The sequence below is a fragment of the Camelus ferus genome, chromosome 5 (assembly GCF_009834535.1).
Source record: "Camelus ferus isolate YT-003-E chromosome 5, BCGSAC_Cfer_1.0, whole genome shotgun sequence".
NCBI lineage: Eukaryota > Metazoa > Chordata > Mammalia > Artiodactyla > Camelidae > Camelus > Camelus ferus.
In genome coordinates this window covers 69025994-69041414 of record NC_045700.1, presented here as the reverse complement: position 1 = coordinate 69041414, position 15421 = coordinate 69025994, and the positions used below count along the sequence as shown (strand labels likewise).

Below are 15421 nucleotides of genomic sequence, written 5' to 3'. Positions count from 1 at the left end.
TGTACTTTCCAGCAATAGGCCATAGTACACTGTAGCATTAATCTCCCGTTGAAAAAAACTCATGTAAGTAAACCTCTGCTTATAGATAAAGGATTACTTTCTAATTCGAAGCTTTTGATTACTCTAGAAAACATCTAAAAGAACATAAAATGCTATATTATATATTCCTTTATTTAATATGACTTTTAAGAGAGAAACCTAATTATATTAGCCAAACTTTATCTGCTCTAGATTGTGATTAAAAACCACAATCCATGTGTTATTCTTTATTAAAAAGCTATAATTTCCAGGGCAAAAAAACAAAAACTCAATTCATTTAATAGCTTATTTCCTGTTCTCCTAAATTCTGTTGGCTTTCTTATTTCTGAACTGCTTCTCTCCATTTTATACCCTAGGCTGTCTCCCCTCATTTCAAGCTTAGTATTTACTACTCTGTGGAACAGAGAAAAAAAACTGTGGTTAGGGAAGACAGTGGGCTTGTTTGCCAGAAATCTGATCCATTTCAATGAAAGCAGTCAGTGAATTAACATAATAAGGGAGGTCTGGAAATACTATCTGTAACCCCAATTAGACAGAGAACAAAGAACTGCATTTTAACAATGGAGAGGGGTAAGATAAAACTTGACTATGAGACTATTATATATTCCTTTGATTAAAAGATTAAATCATCCTATCTTCCCCTTTATGCAAATACAGACTACATTACAGAATTTTTATAATAAAATATACTGACTGTATATTTTAACATAGGATACTTTTTCTTTTCTTTTTAAAGCAATCTATAAAATGAGAGAACTAAACTCATTAATATTCTGTTATTAGAATTATGTGTCTTAGAGAAACAAAATCATTATTAGCTAAATCACGAAACCCTGTTATGCGTTTCTGGTGAGTAGAGACTCCTCTATAAAGGAATTTTAAACACCAGCGTTTTCCAGTGCTTTTGTGAAATCAGTTATTTGACAATTTTTTTGGAAAAGAAAGAGGGAAGCAGAAGTTTTTATGAATGTTTTCTCAAGGGGATAATGATGGTATGTTCTCCATGGGTCATTTTCCATATCCTTAAATTGGTATGAACGGCTGCTATAAAGAAGAAAAACTAATAACCAAGGCATATTTTCAAGTTTCACTTCTTATTTCTGAAAAGCAAATTTAAATCGCAAAGTCTGATGATGAAAAACTGACAGAATCAGTGCTTTTTCTATCTGGAATATAAACATGAACTTCTAAAAGGCCAAATTCTTTTAAGATATTTTAATTAACCTACAGAAGTTAAAGAAAAAGTTTAAAAGATGTCCTCAAAGCCTCAAAATGTCTTTAAAAAACATAAAAAGAATATTTAAGAGGATGACAAGACAAGCCATAGACTAGGAGAAAATATTTGTAAAATATATATCAGATATATCTGATAAAGGACTATTATCCAAAATTTGTAACAACAACAACAACAACAACAACGAACTCAAGAAAATGAACAACCCAATTTAAAAATTGGGCAAAAAACCTGAATAGAACTCACCAAAAAGATTTCACAGATGGCAAATAGCCTGTGAAAAGATGCTCAATATCATATGTCATTAGGGAACTGCAAATTAAAACAACCATGTACCACTACACGCATTTTAGAATGGCCAAAATCCAAAATACTGAAAACACCAAATGCTGGTGAGGTCGTGGAGCAACAGGGACTCTCATTCATTACTAGTGGGAATTCAATGTGGTACAGCCACTTTGGAAGACAGCTTGATGGTTTCTTATGAAACTAAACATGTTCTTACATTATAATCCAGTAATAATGTTCCTTAATATCTACCCAAATGAGCTGAAAACTTACCTCCACCCGAAAACCTGCACACTGATGCTTACAGCAGCTTTACAACTGCCAAAACTTGGAAGAAACCAAGATATTATTCAGCAGGCAAATGGATAAACTGTACTACATCCCGACCATGGAATACTATTCATTGCTAAAAAAGAAATGCCATGAAATGACAAGAAATAAACTTAAATGCAGATTACTAAGTGAAAGAAGCCAATAATAAACTCTTCCTCAGAAAGTTTGATTTTTAGCTACCATATTTAAGCCAGAATCATCTCTTTTAACCATAACCACCAAAGAAAGGAAGAAATTGTTTTAAGCTCAGAGTGTTGTGCAATATTGGAAAGGTCAATAAATCTTTGCTTTTGTGTTTAGATTATATACTTAGAAGACATCTAAAAGTTTTTATTTATTTAGGCAATGCAAATCTGTGGTCATAGTCTGCAACCCAAGTCTAATACAAAGAACAAGCTTTGTTTGTCTCATATTCTCTCCTGTTTGTTAAAGTTGACAAACTCAGGCCTTAAGTTTTCTGCCCCTTATCTTTGGACTATCCTTTCACGTTGTTTGTCCCACAACCATCCTAAACATAAGCAAAAGATACCTCACACATACAACAACTTAACTCTCTCTCCTACCCCTTTCCTAAAAAGAGCAAGAGACAATCCACTTTCTACCTGAAAAACTCCTGTGTGGCTATCAATAACCATCAAATGCCAAGCCTCCTCAAATTTACATAAAGGACAAAAACTCAGTGAAGATCTTATGATTAAATGAAAGCCAATGCTGTGGTTACAAAGTGTTACAGCACTCTCTTCAGTGTAAAAATTAGAATACTTACAGAAATTGTTACAGTTGCAAAGAAGTGGCTAGTGAATTCCTTCAACTAAGAAATTATTAAGGCTTTGTGGGTTCAGAACAAATCAGGCTCAAATTCAGGGGCTGAAGAGTAGTTCGTAGTTTCTTCAAGATCGCGTTTATTTCACAGATTACAGCAACAATAATAAAGTTATATAAGTTAAATGATCCAAAGAAAACTTAAGAGCGATAATTTAATGCCCATTAAATGCTCTATAAAACTGCTTAGAGCCAAAATAATAATAGCAACAACTAGTTTACTCCCCCCACCCCAAAGAAATCATGAAATTGATACTCTCACTAACATTAACTGAACACCTACTTGCCATACACTAGGAGGCATGTTACACATGCTATCTCATTTAATTCTCAATAATGCAGGCTAGCACTATTATATCCACTGTACTGATTAAGACCCAGAAAGACTTACCTAAGAGGCAATTATCAAATGACTAACTACTTGCTTTTTCCACTATAATGTCACAGTCCCTTCTGTCCTTAAGGGTTATTGCATAAACTTTTGGGATAACAGTAAATAAAAACAGCTTTGTCAAAAATAAAAGGCTTTATAACAACATTTTTACAACTTCTCTGAAGCAAAGAAAATGGTGGTGAACGTTACAGCAGTCCTTGAAACCTTGATGGTTACTAGAGGACCATTCTTTTACATGACAGATGTGTATTGAGCTTTGTGTTTGAATGCAAGGGATACAGAGTTCCTGCTTTCATGGAGTTTCATTTAACAAGAGACAAGAAAGAAATAGATATGTGATAAATCAGTGGTAAATTCTGTGGGAAAAAATAAAGCAGGTTAAGGGAGTAAAGAATGACAAAGATGCAGTATTTGATCAGGAGGTCAGGGAAAGTCTTCAGAATGGTACCCATAGATTTAAGGACATCAGATCAGCAATGTGTCCTTTGCCTACTGCTCCCATTTATGGTAAAATAGTTCTGTGTTGGCACTAATGCTGCTCCTACAAGAAACTGGTCAGCATTTTTTTTTTACACAGGGTCCTGGCTCAGAACTGTATATGGGGTAGTTATTTCATTAACAGTGGTATAGTGACAATTGGATTGGTGATGAAAAACAAAAACAAAAAAACCCCAAGAATTCCTTTTGCACCCTTGACCTAAAAGCAGTGTTACTGCATTCATTCTATTGTGTACTTACTACCAGGTATTACAAAGTCCTACTGGAAAAGGGCAGATCTGAGGTAGGTCAGTAACTGGGACACCATGCTTTTTGGGTAAGGGGAACCAGACTGCCACACAGGTTGTATGGAAGAAGTATAAGCTCAGTTTAGCTTCAAAACAGCTGTGTGCTCTGGTGCAAAGGGCACTGACATCGAGAGGCCCCTGTGTCTCTGGTTATTTAGGAATTTCTGCCACCTTGTCCTTGACTCATCCCTCATTCCACCCTAACTGTTTAGGTTCTATGCTACAGAATCACTTTCCTAATCAAATTTCTGGTTGTATTTAAGCGGGGCAGTATACAGAGGTAGCTAGAGCCAGATGTTGGCTACATACGCCAGTTATGCCACCACTCGGGTGAAGGGAGAAGATATGATCCTAGCAGTGACGGCTCTCACCCTGCAGGCAGCATCAGCATCTCTGGGCAGAGGGAGATGAGAAGCTACTGACTGCATTTATCTCAAACTTGCGAACAACTACTCTCCTTGTGGTAGGAGCTCTGTTCTGTTCACTGCCCTATCTCCAGGGTTGTAAACAGGGTCTGGCATATAATAGGTATTCAGTAAATATTTGCTGAATGAATGAAGTTTTTCTCTTCAATAGTTTCCCACTGCATTTAGGAAAAAAAAAATACAGACTTCTTAGCATGCCTTGAGTGATCTGGTTCCTGCCTACCTCTCCAAACCCAAATCAAGACACTCATATCTTCATTCATTTACTGTGGCTCCAGCAACATAGTCTTTCTTCCACTTCTCAAACACACCAAGCTCTTTTCTTCCTGAGCCTCTCTACTTAGAACACTTGCCGTCACCCTCAAGTTGGCTTCTTTTCAACCTCCACACTTTAGATTAAATGTCACCTCCTTAGAAGGGCCTTTTCTCATCTCACCGTCTAAAGGAAATATAGCTCTAATCCTCGCCCCAGTATTCTGTATCACTTAACTTGTTTCCTTCAGAGCACTTAACATGATTTAGAATATGTTTACATGCTTGTTTATAAAGTTTTTAAAATCTACCTTCTTAAGTGGATTGTGAGGTGCTGAGGGCAGGGAAGTCTATTTTACATTATATCCCAACACCTAACACAGTATATGACTCAACAAATATCTGCTGAATAAATAGGCAATGGAAATGGTACAATGTTACACTTCATCTGAGAGCAGTGTACAAAATGGACTGAAGGAGGGTCAGGCATGAGTGTAGTGGCTCTCATGAGACATAAGAGGCCATTTTAGGGTGGTGGCCATGCAAAAGAGATGGATGGGTGAACTCAATCAATCCTCCAAATTACGACAAGCTTACAAAAGCTTTGAGATAGATAATAAGTGAGAAAAAGAATGGTGCCAAGGCGGGAAAGGGGCTTGAACCTGGGTAACTGGGAGAATGTCAGCATTCTGAACAGAAACAGAAGTGTCAAAAGAAGATAGACAGATACAAATTGGGAGGCCCGAGGGAGCGTGTGGCTAAGGAAGCTAAAGACCTGCAGAACTGGAGGTGCCGGTAACCTTCCAGGAAATGTCTGACAGTGATCTGCAAGTGAGCTGCTCTCAGGGAGAGAGATCTGATCTAGAACAGAGATCCTAGTTGAAGCTGTGAGTGTGGATTCCAGGGAGAGTATTAACAGAGAAGGAAGAGCTAAGAAAAAGGAAAGAACTTTGCTATGGTTATAAAGTAAATGGCTATTACCTGCTCAGATTTCTACATTTCCCTGATCTTTAAGGTGCTTCTACCATATTCCTAGGTCCCCTCTGAGGACAGAAACTCAAGCAAGAGAAAGAGGTTCACTGCTGACTCTTGGGTCTTCTCTCTGAGGTGCTACTCAGGGAGATTTTAATTTTAGCCTTACCATCTTCTTTCACAAGTTTGTAAGGTGAAAAATAAATTTTTTTAAAGAGAACCTCAGATACAATAATAACAACTTAGAGACAGTAACCATAATTACTTTGTACATTCTTCAGGGACTATAACCAAGCCTGACATGCTTGAATTTAACATTAAATAAAATAACGAAATAAAAACATGACTTTAAAAGAGGTGGAAAGCTATCCAGCTTCCCTATTCTGTTATTCCATAGTTAATGATGACAACGGCTAAATGATTTTAAATGTTGTAAAACACCAGCCCAATGAAAATCCAGCTGGACCCATTCAAACCATTCTGAAGGCAGAGAACTGAGAAATTTAAATTGCAGTCTTCTCTTCCAATTTGATTAAACTAATATAAAGTAAGATTGTTATAAAAATAAACATTTAATTAAATGAGGTGTTGATAACATAAACAGGAATCAGAAAACAAAGTTTGTTAAGGAAACTCACAGCATGGATGGCCACTAGTGGTAAAAGTTAAAAGTAAAGCAATGGTTTTTAGACTTTGAAATACAATGTTAAACTAGAAAAAGTGCAACATACTTGAGGAGACTGCCAAGTATTTACAGAAGTTAAAAACTAGTGAAAAATTACTGAAAATATTTTCTACTCTCAATATTTTCTGATAGTCATTAAAATCAGTAAATAATTACCTTCTGTGGGAGAAAAAATGCCTCTATTAAGAACAAAGGTACCAAAATAAGAAAGCACAATCTGAGAAATTTGAGAGCACAATCAAAAACAGAAATTACAATCTACCTACAAGACAATAAATATTTACATGCAGGTGGAAGAAGAAGTATCACCTTGGTCAGCAAATGGGAAGGTTTTCCTGCAATGTTTCTCAGAAGAAGGGAGGTTTCCCTGTCCAGATAGGAGTGCTTGTGCAGAAAAAGAGAAAAACAAAAAAGGCAACAGAAGTCAGTGGAGGTTTCATGTGTTTAAAATATAAAGTAGACAAAGCAAGAATGATTCTCTATCATTAATCTCCTATCTTATTTCTAAACTCATTGAAATGTTTTCAAATCAAAAAAAAAAAAAAAAAAAAAGAAAGAAAGAAAGAAAGAAAAAAAAAAAAAGACGAAAAGGAGGGGAGGCAAAGACACCATCTATGCCAGTAGGCGCTCCCTAGCCCACTCTTGCTGATCCCTCACTGGGAAAATGTCACACGCTGCAAAGATCACAGAGCAGTTTGTCTTCTAGGGCAGTGCTTCTGAGTGCTGTGCATACAGCACAAACACACAGGTGTTAAACTAACCACATTCGTTCCTCTTGTTAAAGCCTACACAAGATCTATATAGCTTTAAATAGTATATTCTTATAGGAAAAAAAAAACCTACCTCACTTTTTAAACTTCTGCAAATATTTCTGACCAAATCAATGACAGCCACAGCAAGAGGAAAAATGTCCATACATATTTTGCCTAATGGATATCACTGGTATTCAGTAAAATTTTAAGTCACTTACTATAAAAGAATACTGTTGCTCACTAAAAGACTTCTACAGCAAATGAATGATATAAACAAAACATTATGAAATGTTTTCCCTTAAATTGGTTAAATTAATTCAAACAATTAGTATATTTTCATAAAAATTATTTGTGAATAACCTAGTCCTAACCATCCTTTTCCTCTTTAAAAACTTTTTAGTAACGCGTTGTAAGTTTATGCAACTGTATGTATTTAAACTCATATAGTATAAATTGTAGCTGTTTTGATACATAATTCAGACTTGCCTGTCCCTAAATAATTCTAAGTCAGTATTTATTTTTTTTTAATGCTATGTGGTTACTGACCACCATTTAAAACAATGCATGGCACAGCTGGAATTATAGAAAATGTTCCATATTACTATATTTTATAAATCCAAGTGTGTATCAAATTGTTCTTGAGAAACAAAATTTTTTCAAAGAAACTTATGTAAAAAATACTAGAGTAGCACCTACTTTCATAAAGTTCATTGTCACAGATAATAAAACACACTACTGCAAGACTAGAAACGCTGTCACAGAAAATAATATTAACTTAATCTTTGCTTATGTCTGCACTATTTTGAGTTGCGGAGTTTGCTATATTGTATTTCCTTGCTTGTATTTTTTAAGCTTTGTTTTAGTTTAAGTTGAATCTTAACGAGCATAAATGCCCCTTTCACCCACTCCAGGAGGGGGAGGGAGGGGGGGAAACCTAAGGTTTAAAACAAAAATTGGACATATTTATCAAGAGTAGGGCAAACAAGGTCAAACAATAACAAGAACAGAGAAAATTATCCCTAGGTCCTTGTTTACCTAGACGGTATAATACCCTGAAGGTAAAGATTAGTTGGCTCACCTATAAAGACAGCAGGTAAGCAGAAATTTCTAAAAATTCAATTTAATTTGAGGTTAACAATTGGCTAAGACCAGGGAGAAAACTGAGAAGCAAATTAAAATGAACAACTATAATTTTCCTTGCTTCCCATTTATTTTTGGCTATTCACATATAATGGGAAAAAATGTATTCTTACATAATTATGAAAACATATAGAAAACAATTTCTTGAAAACCTACTCCTGTTTACTTTATCTTAGTCATAAAGATTACTTTCTCTTATAAATATTCCCAGAATGAGTAAACTACCTATATTCAGAGAACATTATTTTAAACAAAAAAAGAATCTGTTTGAGGCTACCAGAACAAACTATTCTCTGGTAAATATAATTTCAGACATTAAATTCAAGTTTAAACTTGAAAAAAAAAACTTAAAAGATTTACTGTCTTTAAACTCAAATCACCTCAAGACTTCAAATCACACACAAAAAAATCTGTATCTGATCAGTAAGAAACCGTATCCAACTATTTGTTTAAAGACTCAGAAGTAGAAGTCACCCACTTTAAAATATTGAAAGGTTTAAATAGCTTAAAATAAGGAGGAAATAATCATTATGGCTGGTGACCCAAAAATATACTGCATCTAAAAAATGAGACCACAAACATTAGCTGAACAGCATCCTAAATCACTGTGTTTGGGGCAGTCATGTGTTCACTGCTTAATTACTAGCAGAGACAGAGGCCAGGTCTCCATGCTCCCTCTGTCTAAGCTACAAGTATTTGTAGCAGAAAAAATGAAAATCTAAAAACCAGAAGCAGAAAACTCCTTCAACAAATGCCTTACTTTAATTTATATTCCCTACTGGCACCAGTCACACACTGTTCTGGAATTCCTTAGTATGGTGGGGGGGGGGGGTGGTGGTGGCAGGAGATCTGGTTACTGGAGAAAGATGCAAGAGGGATAAGGAGAATGGTGTACAGTTGGAGGACTTTAAGAACTGAAAGACACAGTGGTTTGGACATGTCGTTAAATCAGCTTCAGTCCTGCTACATGCTGCTCCAAAATGAAATGCTTCATTTAAACATAGCCTTCTTACAATTTCTTTCATTCACCACCAGCAACACAAAGTCAGTGGCTTATTTTTAATGCATTCCACTGCTCTATTTGCCCATTTTCTTTCTCCCATTTTCCCCTTTTTTTCATTTATTCAACTATTTATTCAACTTTGATCCTGGAACCATGCCAGGCAATGGAGATACAAAGGTGACCAAGAAAGGCATTCCCTGCTCTCAGAGTTTATTTTCCAATGTGAGGGAGGTAACTGACAACTACATTAGTGTGTTAAGAGCAAGTAGGAGGTAGAGACAGCACCCAATCCAAAATTAGGGGCTCAGCAAACTATTTCTGAAAAGGCCTGAGTCTTAGAGTCCTGGAGGATGACTAAGAGGCACTGTGGGTGCAGTGGAGGGTAGAGACAGAGCAGAGATAGCAGTGGTTCTCAAAGTGGGTGGTGCTTCCCTCAAACAGGCACTTGGGGAAAAGTTGGGGATATTTTGGGCTGTCACAATAAGGAGGAGGGGGCATTACTGGTACTTATTAGGAGGGAAGTAAGAATGCCAGATGTCCTGCAAACATGGAACAATGTCACATGATAACAACCAAAGTCCCACATCACACATGAATTTTTAATGTCCTTATATGGAAAAATCATATACATGGAAAATCCTGTTTATAACAATTTGAGTTTAGAGCTCAGTAACTTCATTTTACATATAAATATAAATTATTTCCATATAATTTTAATATTCAATGACTCTTCCAAGAATACTATTTAACACATAAATTTAGTAAATTGAGAGAAGTCTGCACTTAATTTTGTTCAGCATTTAGCATGAGTTACTCATTATGTTGGACAACCATTTCACCAGTGGAAACCTACTTGAATGTAAGATTTGCCAATACCAAAACCGGCAGTATCAGCGTGTACTCTGTTACATGCAAGTAAATGACAGAAGAGATTTGAAATTTCTTTTAACAGAATTAAGAACTAAATACTATTAAATTAATGAAAGACATGAAAGGTAGGGATTTTACTGAGCTTCATTAACAAAGATTGTTTTAAAATATTTCAATTACTCTATCTTTGAGAGTTCTCTAAAATATGGCACAATGTGAAATATATAATGTAAAAAATCAAAAAAAAATCATTTTATCAGTATCTCATCTCACACTACATGGCAGGGAATGATTCTGTCACTACAATTATAAGACTTCTCTTATTTGCAAGAATTTTGTACTTCCCCATTTTTCTTTTCTTTGGCAATCTATAAATTGTCTCAGCACATTATTCCTACTTCAATTAAGGTTATTTCCCTTTTTTTAAATGACCATATACAGGTATGTTTTGTCTGCTATTGACATAACATGTTTTAATTCTGGGTCCACCCACATTTGTGCTTTCTTTTTCCTGTAAAAATGACTTCTGGTCTTCTCATTTTTCTTAAATTTAAAGCTCTTAATTATAACCAGGTGTAGGATTTGACTATTCCATTGTGTCTTTTAATACAGTTTTCAAATGGCCAATCATTTCAAAACTGAAATAGATACATTATAATGTTATAAATTATTTTTGGCTATTTCTCCTTCATACTAGGTGTTACGGCATTAAATTCACTATAAAATAGATATGCAGGTAAGTTACATTATCTATGAATTTCATTTGGGATACTAATAGTGTTATAAATTATTTGTTACAAAATGGGGATACTGGTACTGAAAGGATTGAGAATTGCTGCCTGGGCAGAAAAGACAAGTAGATGACAATGCAAATACTATATAAGAGTGGTTGATGCTTAAGAGTGTGGGAGAGGGGCTAGAGATGAGGTTGGAGAAGTGTTTTCCACTAAGTAGGATACAACCCATTAGTGGGTTGTGAAACCAATTCACTGGGTTACTATTAGTATTTTTAAAGGCTAGGAAGGAAGGGAGGAAGGGAGGGAGGGAGGGAGGAAGGAAGGGGAGGTGGGAGAGTCAGAGGGAATCTGATTCAGTTGGGTAGGGGTCAGGGATTTTTTTTTTTTATGTTTCATAGATGATTCTGAAGCAGCACTGTCCACTGGAAATATAAGCCACAAATGTAATTTAAAGTTTTCTAGTAACCATATTTTTTTTAAAGTAAAAAGAAAATGGTGAAATAAACTAATATTAGTATCTTTTTAACTAGAAATATCCAAAATATTAAAATTTCAACAAGTAATCAATACAAAATATTAACAAGATATTTTACATTCTTTTTTTCATACTAAGTCTCTGCAGCCTGGTATGTATTTTTACCTTTATAGCACATCTAAATTTAAGTTAACATTTGAATTGCTTAATATCTACATGTGGCTAGTGGCTACCGTATGGAACAGAGCAGCTATGAAGTATCCAGATTTGTTAACCACTGACCAGATAATGTATTTTTGAAGAAATTAGGCTTTCCGTTAAGCATCAGTGCAGAAGAGTCATTCTACTTGACATCCCCATTCTGAAGAACCGCTAAATATGTTAAAATCTTGAGAAATGTACAGAAGCCCTCAGCTTCAAATACAAAAGCAAGCATGTGGTTTCAGGCTCCAATACAAAATTTCTATTAGATATGCTACCACCAACATAATCTTACCCTGAGTATTAATATTCAATGGCACTGTACATTATAGTTGCTCATTTGTTTTTAAAGCTTGGTTTAATTTTTATTAAAAAAATTGAGATATGACAAGGTTTCACCATCAGGAGTGTTAGAGAATGCATTCCTTTCACTGATATTTAAGCAGTCCCACGGACATGTTTATAGAACTTACTGGTGTCAGCTCAGCCTGTTCTTCTGTGAAGTCAATATGACGCTTGGCCTGCTTGCTGGGACATCTCAGAGAAATAGCATGCTGTGAAAATGCAGGAAGGGAGAAAATGATAGGTAAAGGAGGTGGAAAAGGGCAGTTCTCATTATCATGAAGGAAGAGAAAAAGATCATTGAAATGAATCGTTGAAACAAAATAGTAATGAGAAGTTGCATGCACCTCATTATATTACGCAAAAATAAAGAAGGTAAGAACAGATGATCCTAAAACCCTTGATAATTTAAGGATAACCTAACTCTGCTTCTGGACAGAAGAGCTCTATGGGAGAACTGCACAGAAACACCCTGTCCAGTAGCAGTTCACATTTCCAGACCTCAGCTGGGCCTCAACTGCTGTTTGGCAGTACTCTCAATCTTTTCTCCTCTACGTCATTCCCTCTAAGCTTGTTCTAAGTAGTCTCCAAGTTCTTCAAGTTTCTGGTTTCACCCTTCCACCTCTTCATATGACCTCACTTCCCTCTATTACCAAGAAAATTGCATCATAGAAATCTTCATCCCTTCAATGTATCCTACAACTACACGTATATTCTCATTCTTCTCTCCAGTTCTATGTAAGTATGTCTTTTTCCTGCTTCAAAGCTAACCATGGCCTAGATCCCATTCATTCCCCCTCTAATATCTCAGTCTCTGATACGCAACTGGTCCAGTTTCATGAGGCTGGGAAGGACAGGAAAACATTCAGTTCTTCTGGGTACCCTCCTCTTGTTAAATGATTATTTTCGCCTTTTCACTGCCAAGTTTCCTAAACTCAGCTATAGTGTAACTCTTGCACTTATCCCTTAATTCCCTGCAATCTCGCATCCACCTTTCTTCTCTAGTCTTCATCCTTCGAGTTGTAATGCATTCTGTAATTCATTCTCAAAGCCATCAACGACCCTTTAACTAAACTTTATGTCTTTCCTATTATAGTACTTGCCTCACTGCACTAAAATTGCTCCTTTGGTTGTTCTGACACTCTTCTCTGCATACAATAAATTATAGTCTAATAAGGACATTGTGTATTATGTTCATAGTTTTATCCCTTACAGTTCAACACAGTGCCTACGTGCTCAAATATTTATGGAATGTATAAATAACTATTTCTTCTTGGCCTTCATGCCACCTGCTTGGCCAGATCAAGACCGTTTTTGCTTTCCCCTCTCTACATTTTCTCATTCAGTATCTTCTATAGCACTGTGTCAATCACTGTATCAACATGAGGCCTATCAAATCTATATTGCCAATATCCTCATTCTTAGGAAATAGAGACTTAAATATTAAGAGCTAAAAGGGCAAGATAAATGCAACCATTCTCAAATGGTTCAGGAAAAAAATGTACATATAAAAATAAAGTAAATGTGGTAAAACATTAAAGATGAGTGAATCTGAATGAGATTTAAGAGTTCTTTGTACTATTCTTCCAAGTTTTTGTAAGTTCAACATTATTTTGAAATGAAAAGTTTTTTAAAAATCTGTTCTCTCTAGATTCAACCACACAAGCTCCCATCATATATCCAAATGCTTACCGGTTAACTTAAAAAAAAAAAAACTAAATCTAAATCTAAAGTGTTTAACAAGAGGTGACTGCTTATGTACCATGTTAAACAGAGTATGATGGAACACCAGTTATTAAAATTCAACACATTCTTACCAAAAATGAATTATGTGCATGCCGAGTGACAAAACCAACAGAAAAGAGTACATATGCAAAGATTAAATGCTGTCACATTAAGATGAAAAGAGATTATGAAATGATAGAAACAGTTCATTTAATGCTAAATAGTTCCATTTCCACAAAATATTTAAATACTACAAAAAAGTTATCACTCCAAATCTAACTTTTACCTTTTATTCATCATTACTTTCCTAAATCTAAAAGCTGTGCTCAAAACACATAAGAAAAGTGAATGTGAAGGTCAATTTTGCACATAAATTTTGCTCCACACATTCTCAGTTCCAAAGACTTTCATTTGTTATAAAGCTCTGAAGTTCTCCATCAATCTCTCAAAAACACTCCACAAATCACTGCAAAGTAGGTTATGGATCACTACTTTCCTGAACTGAATCTGTAACATGTTAAAATAAAGTACCATTTATGAGCCAGAACCATGGCGGGGAGGGTGTACAGAAAAGCGTCGCTCTGAACATAGGAGCCAAATCATAATCAAGAAACGGACTTGTACCAAAGCCATAATTACAAATATAATACTTCCTTTCGATAGCTAACACCTTAGATTATAACTAGAACAAAGTGGAGGTTTGTGAACACACATTAAAACAGATTTACATCCAACTCATACTAACATGCGTATGTGTTCTTCACGAGTATTAAAAATAAGCATAGGATGATGGTTAAGAATCCAGACCCTGGGGCTGGAGCCCCAGCTCAGCCACTGCTGGCAAATGTGACTCTGGGCTTATTACTTATTTCCTCATGTATAAAATGGTGTTAAGGATAGCACTGATCTCCAAAGGTTGCTATAAAAATTAAATGAGTAATAATAACATTTCTGTTATTATAAGAGTGGGAAACCACCAGCTCTCATCTGAATTTTATTTAAGCCTCAATTCATCTAAGATTAGAGCCAGTTTATGGTTGTTAAATTTTAACACTATATTCAGGAATATACTAAAAGACCACAAGATGGGGATGTTACTGCATAAATCTTTTTGCCTTTCTTCAACTGCCCATGTAGTTCTGTCTCTAGGTCTGGATGTAAGAAGCACTGGCCAGTTTAGCCTAATCTTGATTCTCCTTCAATTCTGTGATGAAGCAGCAAGGTATTGCTGTATGAGCTCTACAACCAGACTGTCTGGGTTCAAATTCTTGGGGAAGTTATTTAGTCACTCTCAGTCTTAAATTCCTTTCATTGCAAAACAGAGGTAATGGCACCTATTCCAGAAGGCACTGTACAGATTCAGTGTGCTAAGACAAGTAAAGCACAATGCCCAACACAGAAAAAACACTCTGACATTACTTTCTACTTTTCCCTATCTTTCTCTCCTATATATCTATATATAAAACTGGCCATTAAATAGTTTAAAGTCCTTCACTAGCTCTCCCAACAGAAAACAAAACAGAAAAGAAAAACAAAACAGACCTAAAACCAAATAAAGATGCTTTTTTACTTCCTCAAGGAAAAACTGCACAGATTTCTAAGAAATCCACACAACACGGATCAGGACATCCATGCCAGTGCTGACTGGATGGTGTATTTTAAGTGTGTGAGTGAGAACCAGGCTTTCCCCTGGATTTCACCAAATCTTTAGCAGAATCTTCTTTCATCGCTACCTATTCCTTCTGTTAACCTCACTAGGCCAGTGGAATCTGGAATTAAATACCAAGATGGTACAGGTGAGTAAATTTCAGTGAGATGTAGCAACACAGACATTAGAATTTTAGGAGAAACGTAGCTGTAATAATTGAGAAATCAATTAATGACCTCAACCTTTTAGATACGTAGTCCTCTTGAAGTTTCAGAAAGCCCTGTGCTCCCACCCAGTTA

General features: G+C 35.6%; 1 protein-coding gene across 1 annotated transcript in view; it reads right to left on the bottom strand.

Moving 5' to 3' along the window:
* Nucleotides 1-15421, bottom strand: part of RAPH1 (Ras association (RalGDS/AF-6) and pleckstrin homology domains 1) — an 83301-nt gene that overhangs the window by 26845 nt on the left and 41035 nt on the right.